The sequence below is a fragment of the Choloepus didactylus genome, chromosome 5 (assembly GCF_015220235.1).
Source record: "Choloepus didactylus isolate mChoDid1 chromosome 5, mChoDid1.pri, whole genome shotgun sequence".
Lineage (NCBI taxonomy): Eukaryota > Metazoa > Chordata > Mammalia > Pilosa > Megalonychidae > Choloepus > Choloepus didactylus.
The window spans coordinates 166,737,817-166,754,423 of NC_051311.1; the positions used below are offsets into that span (position 1 = coordinate 166,737,817).

Consider the following 16,607-nt stretch of genomic DNA (forward strand, 5'->3'; position numbering starts at 1 on the left):
AAGAGAAAGGCCCTGCCCTCAAATTGGCATGAGTTAAGGGTGGCAGGAGGGGCACTGGAAGTCCTAAAGCAGGGCCCTGAGTCAGATGTCTGAGAGAACCTGCTCCCCCAAGAAAATCAGACATGGTCCACAGGGGCACCCTGTACCAGAAACACCAGCTGTCACCTCCTCTGTGCCAGATGCTGGGCTAGGATCTAGGGCCCAGTGGGAACAAGGCAGGTCTACTCCTGGGCCAGGCTCAGACTGGTTAGGGAGATAAGAAGGGTACATAGTAAACCCCTAAACTGGCAGTGCCATGTGGACACACCCTGGTGGACTCGCTCCACTGTGTCCCGTGCCCAGCAGTGACCCGTACCTAGAATAGGTGGCTGAGCATTTGTCCATCTGTGTTGATTACAGTATGAGATGTTGAGAGACCATGGTGCTGAGCTGAGGGAGTGTGGAGCAAGGAGAGGTAGCCTCAGGTCAGGGGCTTGGGGAACCACAGAGTCCTCTTGGAGGAAAAGTAGTTGTACTTGAATTGCACCTCTGAGGCTGTGGGAAGAAGGTATTCCAACCAGAGGGAACAGCATCAGCAAAGGCAGCAAGGTCTGAGAGCTGAGAGTTCTGGGGGTCAGAAGTGAGTGAGGGGTGCATGGAAGGGGGATGTTGCCAAGTCATTCCACAAACACTGAATTTGCTCTGTGCTTGGAACTGAGCAGGATACGGTGGAGGAGACAGTGAACAAGAAAGAATCCTCCCTTGGCAAACTCATCCTTTATTTACTGTGGTAATGAGTGGTGGGGGGCAAGTTCAATTCAGGAGCTCTGAGGAGCCCCAGATGAGGAGTTTGAACTTTAACCTGGGGACCCAAAGTGCCCTGGAAGGCTTCTGACAGAGCAGTGGGCTCAGAATAGAGCTTAGAGGGTAGAAGTTGAACTCTGGAGCCAGAGAGGCTTGGTGTTGAAATCCTGGCTTGGCCTTATCCCATCTAGGACACCCTGGAGAAGCCATTGTTCCATTGGAGCCTCAGTTTCCTCCTCTGTACAGGAGAGAGAGTAATCAGCCAGTCTCTGAGCATTATTATGAAGACAATGAGATAATGCACGTTGTGGGGCTTACACAGTACCTGGCAGGCAGATGGTGCTCAGAAGTGGCACACCCTGGGCTGTCTGGGGTGTTAGCCCCCACCCCCACCCCCCAGCAGTCATGGCTCCTTTGCTGTCACACACTGGTGGCCTTGTGCTCCTGAACATGAAGGCAAAAGTGTGGCGGTACCTGTGGTAGCAGCAGACAGTGCCCATTTTGTTTGCTTTGATGATTTGGCACCATCCTGACAAGACAACCCTGATCTTCCAGGGCACAGACATGCTCTGGATCTTCCACCAGCTGGATGACCACTCGATCAGCATGGCCAACTTCCTGCAAGCTTGGGGTCTGGCCTCAGGAGATGTGGTTGCCCTCTTCATGGAGAACCACAGTGAGTTCGTGGACCTGTGGCTGGGCATGGCCAAGCTGGCGTGGAGGCGGCACTCATCAACACCAACTTCCAGCAGGATGCCCTGCACCACAGCCTGACCACCTCCAGGGCATCAGCCCTCATCTTTGGCAGCAAGATGGCCCTTGGTGAGCCCTGGGGAGTGACCAGTGCTGGTGGGTTGTCACTGAGGACCTTGTGGAACCCACCCACCCCAGGTGACAGAGGCTGTGCGGCCCAGTGGTCAAGGGCATGAGCCCTAGAGTCAGACCACCTGGGCTCTGCCACTCATAAACTGCAGATCCTAGTAAGAGGCCTGAATTCTCTGAGCCTCAGTTTCTTCATCTATAGTACTTCTCTCACACCATTTTCAAGAAGATACTTCACCTGAAGTGCTAAGCACAGTGTGTGATGTTGGATGAACACCCAGATATAATGAGACTCATTAGGCCTCATTTGCCTCATCTGTAAAATGGGAACACAAATCCATTCCCTGCTGTCCTCAGAGCTTGTGTTTATTTCCTACTACACTGAGCACTGACAGTGTGCTGAGCTTGGTACTTTAGAAGCAGCAGCTTTAATCTTCACAAACACTGGGTAAGGTAGGGAGTGTCATATAGATTTTACAGATGAGACTGAGGGTCAGTGGAGTTTGAGGAACTCACCAAGGTCACACAGCTGGTGAGTGGAGGAACTCAAATTTGATCTTGGGCTTGATCACAGTGTCTGTGTTCTTTCTCCTGACACTGCTGTGGTGGTAGGATAATGGACAGGGAAGGTTTTTAAGATGCTGAAAGGGGGAAGATTTAGTGGGGAGAAGGGAGGGGTTTAGACAAACATGAGGAAGCCAGAAGAAGTGGGGCTGAGCAGGCCAGGACTGGCCCATTACCAGAGCACAGGGGAGCCTGAGGAAAAGTCCTCTCTCTGAAGGGCTCGAAGGCCACTGGACTCTGACCCCCCACTTCTCCCTTCTAAGTAGACCCCATGGAGTAGTGTAGTACAGTGGTGAAGTGCTCAAACCTTGGTGTGAGGCAGAACTGGCCTTGCATCCCAGGTCCAGCACATTATAGCTGTGAGCAAGACCCTCCTATTCTCACAGCCTCCACTTCCTCATCTGAAAAATCAGCTGTTACTGGTACCTACTTCATAGGGTCGTGTCAGCAGGAGAAGGCATGTAAGGAACCTGCTGTGATGAGAGCCAGCTGCTAATGGGGATGTTGCTGCAATCAGCAACTTCCTTGGTATGAAGTCCCAGGGGCTTTACCATCTCTGGGGGTGGCCCAGTCAGTCTCCCCTGACAACACGGCTGGCACTGACCTGAACAGAGGCCCTGGGACAGGGGGTTTCCTGGACTAGCTGCTGACCTGCCCTGTCTCCCCTACAGCTGTCTGTGAGATCCCTGCCGGCCTGGGTCCCTCACTGAGCCTCTTCTGCTCCAGCCCCTGGGAGCCCAGGGCAGTGCCCTCTGGCACAGAGCACCTGGACCCCTACTGGAAGATGCCCCCAGCACCTGCCCAGTCCCCCCGAGAAGGGCATCACAGGTGGGTTCCTCACCCCCACGGAAGGGTCCCAAGATGGCTGAGGACAGCACTGACCTTGAGGCCAGAAGACCAAGGTACTTCTGTGGGACACTCCAGGGGTCACTGAAGGGTTAACGGGCTAATGTGTGTGAAAGTGCCCAGCACACAAAATCCAGTTCTTTGTTTGTTGAATGAGCCTTCATTGATGTCTGACATGAGCAGGATCATGTGGACCCCACGGAGCTGCTGTGTCCGAATTTGGCTGGGGGAGGGGGTTAGAGGCAAGACTCTTTCAGTAGTCATCAAGCCCCTTTTCAGTGTAAGACACTGCTGGGTCTCCACCTTGTTCTCCCTGCACTGGGCTGCCTGCCTTCCCCTCCACCTCCTCCAGGCAGCCTTCCTGAGCTGCACCTCTCTCCCCCCTACACCCAACCTGCCTTGCCCCTTTGGCTCTCACAACTTTCTTGTGAAACTGCTCAGCTTGCTGCATTGACTGGTAGCTCAGAGCTTGGACTATCAAGCCAGATCTGAGTTCTTATCCCAGCTCTACCTCTTACATTGTGTTACTCTGGGAACCTGACCTTTTACTCCCTCAGCTGTAAAACTGGACAGTAAAAGCACCTAGTTTATAGGGGGGCTCTGAGGATCAAAAAAATATACAGCAGGTAAAGCCCTGAAGCTAAGGTTACTCAGAACCTGGTCATAGTCATTCTTATTTAAGCTCCCTTGCATGCAAGTCCTGTCTCCTTGGTGCTTTTGTCAGCTACCTCACGGCAGAGATTGGCTGATTCACCCTGGTGCCCTCTTGGCATTCAGAGAGCATGAGATGGTTGCTATTTAATATGCAGAGTCATCCCACAGAATTCTCGAACTCAGGCACCTCAGGTGTGGAGGATTGAACCTCATACAGAAATGATAATGTGATAGTCCCCATTCAAGGCCGAAGGGTGGGGTAAATAAGTGGTCACTAGTGTAGAAAGCTGCCCAGTCTCTTCCCCCACCTGGAACACCCCACTTCCTGCATAATGCCTACCCACACTCTTAAGGCTTGGCCTAGGCATCACCTCCTTCAGGAAGCCCACCCTCGGGCTCCCACCTCCCCTCAAGCCTGGGTCAAGTGCCTCTGCTGTGTGTTGTCAGGTCCTGTGGTTCCCACCTTCATCCCAGCACTGGAACTGCCTGTATACTCATCTGAGTGTCCCACTAGTGCCCATCTTAGTCCCTCATATCTTTAGGCTTGGCCCGGGAAATGTTTGTTGAAGGAATAAGTGTAGTTATTAGAGTAGAGAGCAGTGTCTGGGGTCATCAGAAAAGGCTTTCCAGAAGAGGTGTGATGGGAACAGGCACTAAAGGAGGTTCATATGCAGATGTTCGTCTGTCTGTCTCTTTGTCTAGTCCTGTGCCATAGTGGGGTAGCTGTGCCGCCTCTCACAGCCACTCATGTCTGCTTTCTCTCAGATAAGCTCTTATATCTTCACGTCGGGCACCACGGGGCTGCTGAAATCTGCCATTGTGGTCCACAGCAGGTAAGGGACAGGTGTCTGAAGGATGGACAGGGCCTGGGAGCCTCTCCAGGGGCCCATGAGTCCTTTACCCTCTCCCCTTCTAGGTATTACCACATGCCCATTCTGCATGTGGCCAGATGACATTGTTTACGACTGCCTTCCCCTCTGTCATTCAGCAGGTAAACCTAGGCCTGGCCCCCTCCTCCCCAGCCCTGAGGAACTACATCCCCCTTTTCAGGCTCTGTGTTGTGGTGGAAACAGCATGAGCTTTGGAGTTGAATCTGGGTTAAAATCTTGACATTGCCCTTAACTCCACCTTAGTCATCTCCTATCTATGAAGTGAGGGTAATCACACCAGCCTCAGGCTGTGCGGTAGCTGCAATTCCACAGGGCACCTGGGCGGGCCTGATTCTTCATATTATTTCCACAGATGTACATGGCATTGCTGCTTGGTTTTAGGTGCTTGGGAGGAGACAGAATTTGAATAAATATAGTTCCTGCCCTCAAGATGCTTAAGAGTTGGTGTGTATTTGGAGCAGGATGAATGATGGGAACCTACTTAATATAAGAAATGGCATGATGAGTGTGGAGGAGGGGCAGGGAGCAAGCTTGTCTAGGGGAGAGCCCAGTTATGGGAAACCCAGGAAGGCTTCCTGGAGGAGGCACACCTGAGCCAAACAGATGCCAAGAGTGGTGTGAACTCAGTCCTCCCTGCTGAATGGCAGTGTTACACCAGTACAGGACACTCAGGGCCACCCTGGAGGCCAGTCTGAAGAGTGTGCACTTGATCTCGTAGGTGTCTGAGTAGGGCAGAGATCAGTTTGTGTAGGAGGAGCAGGAAGAAAGAGAGAAAGAAGGGGAAAGGGGGCCTGTTAGGAGGCTGGCCTAGATGAGAGGAGGCTCTGGAGAGAAGGGTCTCTCATCTCCCTGAATTCTGGAGTCCACTCCTCTGCCTTCAGGAAACATTGTGGGAATTGGGCAGTGCCTACTTCATGGTATGACAGTGGTGATTCAGAGGAAGTTCTCGGCCTCCCAGTTCTGGGATGACTGTATCAAGTACAAGTGCATGGTAAGTGAAAAGTGAAGGGAATGAACCAACCCTATCCCCTTGTTAACTTCCCACCAACCTCACTTCAGGGACACCTGTCTTCGAGCTGAGGTGGCCAGTCATTTAGAGCAAATTTCTATTGTTCAGATTGGGAGACTGAGGCCCAGAGAGGGAAAGGATCACACAGCCAGCCCCTGGAAACATAGATTAGTAGGGGCAGGGACTTAGGGAGTTGGGAGGTTGTGAAGTAAGAGCAACCTTGGGGGCATAGAATCACACCACGTCTACCCCTAGATTGTATGGTACATCAGTGAGCTCTGCTGCTACCTCCTGAACCAGCCGCCCTGGGAGACAGAAAACCAGCACCAAGTGCACATGGCACTAGGCAGTGGCCTCCAGCAGGCTATCTGGACCAACTTTTCCAGCTGCTTCCATGTCTCCCAGCTGGCCGAGTTCTGTTGGGCCACCGAATGTAACTGCAGCCTGAGAAACTTTGATAGCTGTGGCCTGGGCATGGGTGGAGCCATTGTGGGGTTGGACCAGAAGGCCCTAGGGGGACATAGGGAGCAGAGTTCCAGGGGTGCTAGATAACCCCCTCATCATCCAGTGGCAGTGCCCAGGCATGAGTATTGGTTTTTGCTGGTGGGGGCCTGTGGCTTCAATAGCTGCATCCTGACTTTCATGTTCCCCATCTGGCTGATGAATGTCAGTGAAGACACAGTGGAGCTGATCCTGGGGCCCGATGGTGTCTGCATTCCCTGCCAACCAGGTCTGCATGGGGCTGGAGTTGGGGTTGTTCTAGGAGAGAAAGAGCACAGGTGCAGGTGGGTGGGGAGCCTTATTATGACCAGTGGCCATCAGTCAGTTCTTTTCTTAGTTCCTCAAGTCTTTCATTTTGTCCATCCATTCATTCCTTCACCATCCCATCCATTCATCCATCACTGCATTCATTTTTGTGTTGACTCAAGAAGACTCTGTCCAGGCTGCCCTGTTTGATCCTGGCTCAGCCACTTAGCTCTGGGACACGGACAAGTTATTCAGCCTTTCTGCCTGAGTTTCCTCATTGGCAAATGGGAATGATAGCACCTACTCCATCAGATTGACCTGAGGATTAACTGTGATAATGTAAAGCTCCTCCAGGCACAGAGGAGGGGCTCAATAAGCACTAGCTTTGGTCAGACTGTCCATGTAGAGCTTGGCCACCCATTGTTTATTTGTTCATCTTCCCATGCATTCAGTGAACAGACATTACTGAGGGTCTACCAGTGTCAGAGATGCCCAGATAAGCTCCCTGCCCTGAGGGTGCTCCCGGGCTGGGGGGACAAATGGGGCATTTCCCTGGTGTCCTAGTTTGCTAATGCTGCCTGAATGCAAAACACCAGAAATGGATTGGCTTTTATAAAAGGGGGTTTATTCATTACACAGTTAAAGTCTTAAGGCCATAAATTGTCCAAGGTAACACATCAGCAATCAGGTACCTTCACTGGAGGATGGCCAGTGGTGTCTGGAAAACCTCTGTTAGCTGGGAAGTCATGTGGCTGGTATCTGCTCCAAAGTTCTGGTTTCAAAATGGCTTTCTCCCAGGATGTTCCTCTCTAGGCTGCAGTTCCTCAAAAATGTCACTCTTAGTTGCACTTGGGGTATTTGTCCTCTCTTAGCTTCTCCAGAGCAAGAGTCTGCTTTCAGTGGCCGTCTTCAAAGTGTCTCCCATCTGCAGCTCCTGTGCTTTCTTCAAATGTCCCTCTTGGCTGTAGCAAGCTCATTCCTTATATAGTGCTCCAGTAATTTAATTCAGACCCACCCTGAATGGGTGGGCCAACACCTCCATGGAAATTATCCAATCAGAGTCATCACCCACAGTTGGGTGGGGCAATCTCCATGGAAATACTCAGAGAAATACAGTCTAATTAACACTGATATGTCTGCCCACACAAGATTACATCAAAGGTAATGGCATTTGGGGGGACATTCCACCCCCTGGACCCCAAAATGACATTGTCTTTCCATATACAAAATACATTCACCCTGTCAAAATATTACAAAAACAAATCATTTCAGTAACAGTAGATAAGTACAGGATCCCATCAGAATCAATTACAAGTGTAGTCAGTCCTAAGGCATAATTTCCCTCCAGCTGTGGATCTATGAAACTTTGAATAAGTTATGTGCTTCCAATATACAAAGGAGGGGCATTCCTAGGATAAACATTCCCAGTGCCATAAGGAGAAACAGTAAGGAAAACAGGGTTAACAGGACCAAAACAGTTCCTAAAACCCACAGAACAAACTCCATTAGATTTCAAAGTCTGAGAGTCATTAACAGAATGATGTTGCATTCCTGGGGCTTGAGAGAGCAGGAGTCCAACCTGTCCCAAGGGCCTTTGTGGCAGCTCTTTCCTCTCCAAATGCTGAGGTGAGTATTCCAACATATCCACACATTGGGGAGACCACCTTCTCAGCCCCACCCTCCTCAAATATCAGGGCAGCACCTGGATTCCCTTCCATCTCTGGGACACACACTCAATCCCTTCAGAACAGTAGGATGGCAGCCACGCTCTCCCCATTCCCCTGGGAATGTGCTCCACCCTCTTTGGGGCCGGGGGTGGCAAAACTCTTCTGGAGCATTGAGGCAGAAGGCCCACCCTCGACTTCCAGAGCAAACTCACCCTTTCCATGTGTGTGGGCCACTCTGCTCTCTCAGCCTGAGACCTCTTGACTCCAGACCTCAACCTCCATGGCTCTGTCTTTGATAAAATTTTTCCTTCAATTTGTTCCTTGTCTGTCCCCTCCAGTTCAGACTGGCAATGGCTCCATCCATAAAGAGCTTGCAAAAATTCTGTTGGCTTTGCATGAGGCAGCAGGAGTCAAAGCTGTCAGACAATAGGACTTTCCACAAATCCTTTCTGGATAACTCCATCTCCAATCTTGGCTTGTACTGAAATGGTGGCTGGGTTCCATGTTTGGTTAAATACTCATGTTGGGCTATAGCTTCTGGGGATCCACCCCCTGGAAGCCTGGAATTTTCCAAACCATCAGTTTCTGGTTTCTTTGAATCCAAGAGTTCAGTTCTAAGTTTATCTCTGTACTGTCACATTTTACAATAAGATGCAAGTAGAAGCCAGGCTACTTCTTCTGTATTTTGCTTGAAGATCTCATCAGCTAAATATTCCAGGTTGTCACTTTCAAATTCTGCCTTCCATCCAACTCCAGGACTCAGTTTTGCCAAATCTTCTGCCACTTTAAAACAAGGATCGCCTTCCTTCCAGTTTGCAACAACTCATTCATCATTTCTCCTCAAGTCCTCATCAGAAGTATGTTTAGAGTCCATATTTCCACAAACAGTCTCTTCAAAGCAGTTTAGGCCTTTTCTATCAAGCCCCTCACAATTATTCCAGAATCTTCCCCTTATCCATTTAAAAAGTCATTCCAACATGTTTGGTATTTGCAAACACAGCCACACCAGCACCCCACTCCTGGTACCAAAATCTGTTCTAGTTTGCTAATGCTGCCAGAGTGCAAAACACCAGAAATGGATTGGCTTTTATAAAAGGGGGTTTATTTCATTACACAGTTAAAGTCTTAAGGCCATAAAGTGTCCAAGGTAACACATCAGCAATCAGGTACCTTCACTGGAGGATGGCCAATGGTATCTGGAAAACCTCTGTTAGCTGGGAAGTCATGTGGCTGGTGTCTGCTCCAAAGTTCTGGTTTCAAAATGGCTTTCCCCCAGGATATTCCTCTCTAGGCTGCAGTTCCTCAAAAATGTTACTCTTAGTTGCACTTGGGGTATTTGTCTTCTCTTAGCTTCTCCGGAGCAAGAGTCTGCTTTCAATGGCCATGTTCAAAGTGTCTCCCATCTGCAGCTCCTGTGCTTTCTTCAAGTGTCCCTCTTGGCTGTAGCAAACTTGCTTTTTCTGTCTGAGCTTATATAGTGCTCCAATAATGTAATTCAGACTCACCCTGAATGGGTGGGCCAACACCTCCATGGAAATTATCCAATCAGAGTCATCACCCACAGTTGGGTGGGGCACATCTCCATGGAAACACTCAGAGAAATACAGTCTAATTAACACTGATATGTCTGCCCACACAAGATTACATCAAAGGTAAAGGCGTCTGGGGGGACATAATACATTCAAACTGGCACACCTGGGAAGCAGTATGATTAGACGTTAGATCAGGATGCAGGGTGTTTTCAGGGGTAGAAAGAACAGGTGGAATAGACTATCTGGGGATGCTTCCAAATCTTACTCTCCCTTCCCTGCCCCTAGGTGAGCCAGGCCGGCTGGTGGGCTGCATCCTCCAGCAGGACTCCTGCACTGCTTTGACAGCTACCTCAAACAAGGTGCCAACAAGATAGCCAACGATGTCTTCAAGAAAGAGGACCAGGCCTGTGGTCGGACACCTCTCCCCAGCTCTTCACAGCCCCCTTCTTCCCTTAGCAGCTCCTTCCAGGGAGAGGGGGGAATGAGGGGAACTCCCCTCCTTCAGAGAACACCTCCCTAAGGCTCCGCCAGTTCCAGGCCTTATGGTAAAACAAACTCTTGGGATCCCATGAGGACTGCCTGTCCTAAACCTCCTAGTCAGGAGCCAGGGCAGGTCCAAGCTCTGCCACACACCACCCCTCTCTAGGTGATGTGCTGGTGATGGATGAGCTGGGCTGTCTATACTTCCAAGACCGCACTGGGGACACATTCTGCTGGAAGGGAGAGAATCTGTCTGCCACTGAGGTGGAGGGCACACAGCTGCCTGTTGGAGATGGCTACTGTGGCAGTTTATGGTGTCAAGGCACCAGATGTTTGGGGGAAGGCATGTGGGCAGATGGAGCATCATCTGGGCAGTTCCACCCAGAGGCTCCATGCCACCAACTGGTCACTGTCCACCTTACTGCCTTCACGAGGGTCAGGCTGGAATGGCTGCAGTGGCCAACCCTGCTGGCAGCTGTGACCTGGAGCACTTTGTGCAGGTCCTAGAGAAGGAGCTGCCCCTGTACACACACCCCATCTTCCTGTGCTTCCTGCCTGAGCTGCACAAAACAGCTCTGTCCCAACCCCCACTCCAACTCTCAGGTTCCAAACCTAGCCCCTTGCCTATTTCCTTCTAGAAAGACCTGGGTAGTTGTCATTTGACCTTTACCCACAGCCTTACTGGGTAGTGGTAAACTGACCTCCCATTGTATGGGTGAGCAGACTGAGCTTTCAGAGAGAGGAGGTCCATCCATTTGTTAATAGAACAAATATTTATTGGATGCCTACTAGGTGCCAGTCAGTGTGCTAGGCCTTGGGGATACAGGTAATAAGTTTTGACAGGGCCTTTGCCTTCTTGAAGGTAGTGCAGGTGGCTGTAGGAAAAGGAATTCCAAAGATGCTGAATGGAATACAAGTGACCAGGTTTTCCACAAAGCAGATGATAAGGGGTTTGGCCTACTGCTGGGATAACCGGGAAGTTCCCCAGGAAGGAAATGTTTAAGCTGAGACAGGAATGCAAAGGAAGATTTTATGGGGAGAGGGAGGCATTCCAGGCTGTGGAACAGCGAGCACAAAGCTCCTGAAGCAGGAAGGAGCTTGGGGGCTGGAGGAATGAAAGGAGGCCCCTGAAGCTGGAGCAGAGAGTGAGGGGTGGGCCGAGGAGTGTGGTGGGATAGAGAGGCCAGCAGGGGCCAGAACCCAGGGCAGGAGCTCAGCTGCTGTGTGCAGGGGAGAGGACTGTAGGTGGGGAGAGGAGTGCAAGGGCTGTCACAGACATCTGGGTGAGAGACGAGCAGTTTGCCCTCTCCCACCAGCAGGGCAATGCCATCCTTCCAGCTGTTGGTCTGCTGAGGCCTCTCGGAAGTTCTCTGGTGGGTGCCTAGAAGCACTGAGGCTTGTGCCCAGACCCTGGCCCTTCCTGGCTCTCCCCACTACTCAGCCTCTGAGCACATCTGCCTGGGTGCTTCCCATGTGGTCCTCATTCCAACTCCTGCCCCCTGATGAAGGGCCTTCCCTGATGATCTGGCCCCTGCCCAATAGCGGGCACCTAGGCCTCTGAAGCAGGGGGTGGGTCTTGGGCTTCAGTGTAGCCCAGGGTGGGGACGCTAGTGCTGAACTTTTCACCAAGACTGAGTTCCTTGATGATTGGATGGCTACTGTGCCAACTTGTCTAGGGGAAGTAGGAAGTTATCCAACTTAGGATTTCAGATAGGCTTTGCTGCAGAACAAACCTAACCACAAAGCCTAATTATGGCCTAAAATAACCACTGTATTTGCTCATGAGTCTAGCAGTTTGGGGTGAAGTTCAGCTCAGTGGTTCTTCAGTTGGCCTCACCTGGGGTCATGCAAAGAGCTGCAGTATGAGGTGACTCAGCTGGGTCTGGAAAGTCTAAGGTGGCATTACTCCACGGCAGGCTCTCAGCTGGTGGGTTTTGCAGCATTGCCCAACAGATCTTTTGGCATTATGGAAAAGTTTTGTGTGGGCTATATTGAGGAGAGCCACCAGGCAGAGGAGAGAATGCAGAGAGAGCAAGAAGGAATGCGAGCAGGTTTCCCTGGGTAAGGTGGGGAAGTTTTGGGAAATCTTCAAATTCCACAGAGGAGTTTTGACTTGTTGGGACTCAGTGCTATGGGCAGTAGGGAGCCATGGAAGGCTCCTGGGCTGAAAAGTGACAGCCAGACCCCAAGAAAGCAAGCCCTGCCCCTTATGGAACAGGGTGGATGGTCCTCTGAGCCTGCCGGTGTGCAGGGAGCTGCTGCAAGTGCCTTCTGTGTGCGGGTGAGCTTCTGTGTTGTGACTCAGCCCATGCGTGCCCTTCAGTGTGCCCAGTGGCTGCGTGCCCCAGGTCTGTGTGCACGTACCAGCCAGTAGGGTGCTGGGCTGCTGGGGGTGGTGGAGAGGATGGAGGGCACTGGGAGGGAATCTGTGGTAGAAAAAGGGTGGCAGGCAAGGAGGCAGGGGAGGGGCGGTAGGGAAGAAGTGGGGGAAGATTTCCCAGCCCCAGGTCACCGGGCTTTGCCTGCTAGTGTCAGGATCTTAAATCACTAAGATCTTTAGCTCTTCCTTAGCCCGGTAAAAGAAGGGGATGCACGGATTATTGCCCAGGCCTAGGCAATGTTCCACCTCTTCCATTCACTCCTTCATGGCCACTTTTTCATCCATCATGTGGATAACACATTCCTGGAGCCAAAATGACAGGGTCAGGGCACAGCAGCGATCTGCCCCCAACCCTTGTTGGTCCATGTCAGGAGACACTCACTCACCTGCAGCTTTTCCATGGCCACCTGTAGGGCCTGGTAGGTCTCCCCAGACATGCTGTCCCCACTGGTCCTGGCGGGAGGAGGGGCCTCCGGCTCACGCTGAGATGAGATCACCTGGAGTGCCAGGTGCTGGCAGTGTACATTTTGCTCCTTCAGCTGCCCCTGTGGATGTGCATATTCTTTTTTAGAACTGGCTATGGCCAAGTTCAGAAAAGCCACCTGCAGGCAAGAGGTGCTTCTTTTGGGGGAATACTGAGGAAGAGGGTTACACAGTGAAGCTGAGAGGAGCCCTCCCCTCTCTGGGCCTCAGTGTGCTCACCTGTTGTTCAATGGCTGGGGTAGTGTCTGACCCACCAGCCCCCAGGGGAGGTGGAAGGACCAAGGGAAATCAGAGGGCAAGGAAACCAAGAGAAAATGCTCATCGCCTCACAAAGTTAAAGAAATTGATGTGTAAGATGTCAAATGAATAGTGACCAGCACAGCTAATATGAGAATCCAGATCTGACTCCAAAGAGCCTCCCATCATATCACTGTCTCTTTCCCTATAACCAGGGACTCAATGCCTCAAGCCAGGAAAATGGCATATGGCCCAGGGTTACCCACTCTAAAGTCAGAGAGCACAGGGTAATGAATAGTCCCAGGCTCTGCAGGACTCTAGGGTCACTTGTCCTCCCAGGCTGGAGCTGCTTTCTTGTCCCCTAGAACCCAACTTCATCCCTGTTCCAAGCACTACCCATCCCCACCCCCTGCCCTGAGGATGGTGCCCATCTTCTAAGCTTTTGTCCAAGCAGGGCAGGGGTTACCATTTCTTTGGTTCTGCCACCTTTTCCTGTAGCTGCCCCAGCTTCTTGGCAGCTCTTTCTTAACATACTGTTCTTGCTACCGTCTCCCTTTCTATCCCCACTTCCAAAAAAGTGAAACACACAACCCCTTTGGCCACACAACATAGAAAGTAATGATTCCCACTTGACAGTTGTGTAAATAGAAGACTGGAAAGATCAAGCATCCTCTGAGGTTGTGTGTGTGTGAAGGGTCAGAGCTTATCTCCTCACATAAATGCTGTACCTTCTTTTGCAAATGGCACTCTGTTATTTCACAGCCTCTGCATAGCTAGCTCTAATTGCAGAAGCTTAATGATTCTGTAAACTGCAGGAATGGGCCCAGAAGTTAGGAGGGGCTGTCACTGGGCTTCACCTGCTCCCGGCCACCTGGGGTTCTCCTCCCACACCCCACCCTCTGTAAACCTGACCTCCCTGACATGCATCTCCAGCTGTGCCCACTCCTCCAGGGCCTGCTGTAACTGCTGGGGGCTCTCAGGGACTCCAGGCTGGAGAGGTAACTGGATGGAGAAAAACGAGGTTAGATCTGAGGTGCCTTGGCTGTTTCACAGAATGCACCCTCCTCCCCAAAAGGGGTTTGAGCTAGGATCAACCTAAACTAAGGGTCAATAAAGATCTCTACCCGCTTGTTGTTATTTTCATGTACATAGATTTTAGTTTTAATAGCTAAAATTGTATACTCTAGTGGAAAGCTCAAACAACATCTAAGTGTTTCAAGTAATTATGTAATCAAGAGGGTGATGGAATGCATGGGAAACATGTGAAGGAACTGGGGCTCTTTAGCTCAGAAAACACCTTGGAAGACAAGGGAACCCACACACAGCCTCTCATGTATCTGAAATCCTATCTTGGGGAAGAGAGTAGACTTTCCCTGTGTTGCTCAAGACAGAAGTTACATGAAGACCGAGTATTGTTCAGTGTGAAGAAACAATTGAAGAAGAGCTCTCTGACACAACACCCTTTCTATCTGGTGGTTACTTAGCCAAAGGTGACTTGGGACCAGGTGAAAGTAAATAGACTCCAGGACCAACTTTATAACCTCTAAAATGATGGATTTCAACCAGGATGCTTTAAGAAAAAAGCCCTATTCCTGAGATTCTGATTCCACAGATCTGGGCAGGGCACTATTCTGTGGATTTTTATCATTCTCTGGAGATTCTATGGCAGGACCAGAACACAAATCCAAAGTTCACAGCTCCTGGTTGATGGCCAGGATGATCCCCTAGTCCCCTGGCCCCAGCTGGATGGGGCCTAGACTCCCCAGGGCTCCCAGCCCCTCACCAGTGGCATCTCTGTCATCTCATTTCTTGCACAGCTCCTCCATCTCATGCTGCATGGCTGGCTTTTCCATGAGCAAAACCCAAAGTTTCTCTTTTAGTTCTGAGTTCTGTTGCTTCAGGTCCTCTTTGCTTTTGCTATCACCAGTGGCAGTGGAGAGAGACACCAATAAAGAACAGAAAGGGTCACTTTGGTGAGCAACCCACCTTCTCCCAGCACAGAACCATGCAACTGTGGCAGTGGAAGAGACCCCAGAAATCAAGAGATTTACAAGCGGCAGACCAGAGGGGACATGAGTTGTCAAAGGTGACAGAAGCTGGTGGCACAGCTGGGACTAGCCTGGCTCTGCACATTTCCAAATCTGTACTACCCTCCTTGCCGTGCCCACCTGTAGCCCCCTTCCACTTACCACCACCCTCCAGGGCTGCTAAGTACCCAACCTGCCTCCCCACATCTTTCCTTTCCTTATATAACTCTGGTTTGAGTCTTTCACTCTTTCTAATTGAGGCTTTGTTTTTCTACAAACACAGAAAAGTTACATCAGCATTTGGAACAGGCAAGGTGCAGCTTCCCTGCTAATAGCAACAGCAACAATAACTAACTCTTCCTCACCCTGAGTCACTTTACATTTTTTCAAAGCATTTCCAAGCCCATGTTCTCTGCTTGTAATATGAACTCAGTAAGGATGCAAGAAGCAGGTACAGTGAACTAATTTACAGCTAGTAAATGGAGTTCTAGAAATATCAGATAATATTTGCTGCTATTGTTATTACTATTATCATTGTTGACCAGAAAACATTTGACTCCTTTACCAGGCACCATGCAAACATGTTACACACACTATCCCATTTATTCCTCATGACCACAATATGTGGTAGTTACTATTATCCCTGTTTTACACAAAGCAAACCCCCAGAATTAAGTGCCTTGCCTTAAGGTCACACAGGCAGAACTGGGATTTGACCGTTCAAGTGTGTCTCATTGTATAACCACATTTTGTTTTCTTGTGAGGGAGGATAGACATGAAGGAGGAAATAAAATTTGTATTTTAAGCTTTTGTTCAGTTTTTGAGTGGATAATACATTCACCTGGTTGAAAGGTACAAAAGTAAAATATCTCTTATTGGCCCTGTTCTTCTTCTGAGTTTTCAGTGAATCCTTTAGGACACAATTTATATATGTGCCAGTTTGAATGTATTATGTCCCCCAGAAAAAGCCATATTCTTTTATGCAATCTTGTGGGGCAAGCATAATAGTGGGGATTAAGTTGGAATGTTTGGATTAGGTTGTTTGCATGGAGATGTGCCCCACCCAGCTGTGGGAGGTGACTCTGGTGGGATACTCCCATGGAGGCGTGGCCCCACCCATTCAGGGTGGGCCTTGATCAGTGGAGCCATATAAATGTGCTGACTCAAAGAGACTGAACAGAGTGCAGCTGGGAGTGATGTTTTGAAGAGAAGCAAGCTTGCTAGAAAGGAACGTCCTGGGAGAAAGCCGTTTTGAGGCCGGAGCTTTGGAGCAGACGCCAGCTGCCTTCCTAGCTAACAGAGGTTTTCCGGACACCACTGGCCGTCCTCTGGTGAAGGTACCCGATTGCTGAGGTGTTACCTTGGATGCTTTGTGGCCTTAAGACTGTAATTGTTTAGTGAAATAAACCCCCGTTTTATAAAAGCCAATCCATCTCTGGTGTTTTGCATTCTCCAGCATTAGCAAACTAGAACAATATATATTCAA

The 16,607-nt window shown here is 50.2% G+C and overlaps 1 pseudogene; it reads left to right on the forward strand.

Moving 5' to 3' along the window:
• Window positions 1-732: 732 nt before the first annotated feature.
• Window positions 733-15,926, forward strand: LOC119535513 (annotated as a pseudogene).
• The last annotated feature ends 681 nt before the right edge of the window (window positions 15,927-16,607 follow it).